Below are 2,060 nucleotides of genomic sequence, written 5' to 3' on the forward strand. Positions count from 1 at the left end.
GCTGGGCGGGGCACAGCGGAACAACGAGATTGCTCCCCGCCTCGCCTTTCCTCAATTGGCCTTGCGGTTGGCAGCGCTCTCTCCTTTGGCGCATCGCTCCTTGCTGTCCACCGCTGTTCGCCCGTCTGTCCGTTGCTGCCCGTCCGGCCTCTATGGATCCCTCTGCATTTTATAGTTTTTGCATGCTGCCAATGCCTGTCGACACCCTTAAGCGGTCAATTGACCATGTCGTCTCCTGTCCAGTTTCCTGTCTGCACTACTGTGTATTGCTAGTACCCTACTCTCTCTGCCTGTCCACCCTTCCGTCATTAGTATAACGGTGCACGCCACTCTGTCTTACTTTTTTTGTCCGACGACTACGTATCTGTCTTGTCCAACTCCCTGTCAGCCTGCTAGGGCCACCTCTCCTCTATCTGTGTCCACGTCCCCTGTCCGTTTGCTGTCTAGTACTCTCCATCGCGTCCTCTAAACAAGCGCGGCCCTCGCTGGGCAGGGAGAGCCGGGGCGAAGAAGAGAGCAAATCGATGGACAGCCTCCAGCAGCTAGGGCGTGGTGGTCTTGTCCTGGCGGTGCGGGGCGGGGTGGGGCGGGACGGGACGGCTGGCAGGCCTACGGCCACGCCGCGACGCCTCGGCTGCTTTTTACGACCAAACAACAACAACAGGGGACAGCTAGCGCTAGCAGGACCGTTTTGAGACGAGAGGCCATCCTATCGTCGACTCTTCGGCTGACACTGCCCGGATTTTTCGCCCGCAGTCCCCCTATTTCTCTCCCCCCTCTCTCTCTCTCTCTCTCTCTCTCTCTCTCTCTCTCTCTCTCTCTCTCTCTCTCTCTCTCTCTCTCTCTCTCTCACCGCGCTAGACCAGCGAGATCCAGCCGAGCAAGCAGAGCAATGGTGAACGCGCGCAAGCAATCAAATCAGCAACACAACTTTTGAGAGCCACGGGGCACAATGGAGCGAAGCGGCGCCGCCCTCCGCTCTGCTACTCTGCCAAGCAAATTGTTCCGTTAAATTTGGAGTGATTGTCGCGCCGATTTGGGCTATGACAATTGTTGTTTAGATCATTCATGATGATGACCTCATACGCAGAAAAAGACACATCTTAAATAATTTAGAATATTTAACTTGAATTCTATTTTACACTGTCAAATCTCCACAACAAAACAAAGACATTTACTGATGACTACATTGAAATGAGGTACTTTTTGAGCGAGTGAAGAAGAAAAAAAACATCGTCTGCTCCCGTACCAACTTATAGATATAGCTCTATACAGTTCCCAGAGTTCTTCCACTACCGCGTAGCATAAGGTTTGGATGGAGGTGAGAGGATCTGGGAAAATGTCTACTGGGTTTTCACGTAACTTCACTGGAAATAGAAATAAATGAGTCTATCGGGTCGAGCTGCCCCGGAAAACCATAGAAAATGTCTTTTTCCTGGTACAGAAAAAAAGGGAACAAGATAGTGACGGTGGATCACGGCGCTTCAACACGCCCTAAGCAAAGACTACCCATCAGGAACACGTGTATTCAAAATGAAAATAATGGGAGAGAGTGTTGCGGAATAAAACCCTTTTCTACTCTCCGCCCCACCCGGGCGATAGTCCGGGGATTAGAGGGGAAAATGGCAGAAGGAGGGGAGAGGGGGGCGGGAATGAGATTGGAAAATAATGTCGGCATAGGAGAAAAGCCTGTCTGCAGCTCGGCTCTCGCTGTGTTTATAAACATTATATCGTGGTCCCCCCGAATAAAAATAAAAAGTTGTTCCTCCTCTTCTTGTCTCTGTTTGCGAAAATCACAATAATACGTCGTCGCAAGGCTGGTGAGGCGCATGCGCTCACAGCACCAGACTAAGGGGGGTGGGCGGGAGGAGTATGAATAGTAATGACGTGAGAGACGAGATAAGAGACGGCCTTCTCCTCATCCTCCTCGTCCTCCTCCTCCTCCTCCCTCTTCTTCTTCTTCTTCTTTTTCTTCTTCTTCTTCTTCTTCTTCTTCTTCTTCTTCTTCTTCTTCTTCTTCTTCTTCTTCTTCTTCTTCTTCTTCTTCTTCTTCTTCTTCT

Source organism: Frankliniella occidentalis, unplaced genomic scaffold (genome assembly GCF_000697945.3).
Source record: "Frankliniella occidentalis isolate FOCC.00 unplaced genomic scaffold, Focc_3.1 Scaffold113, whole genome shotgun sequence".
Taxonomy (NCBI): domain Eukaryota; kingdom Metazoa; phylum Arthropoda; class Insecta; order Thysanoptera; family Thripidae; genus Frankliniella; species Frankliniella occidentalis.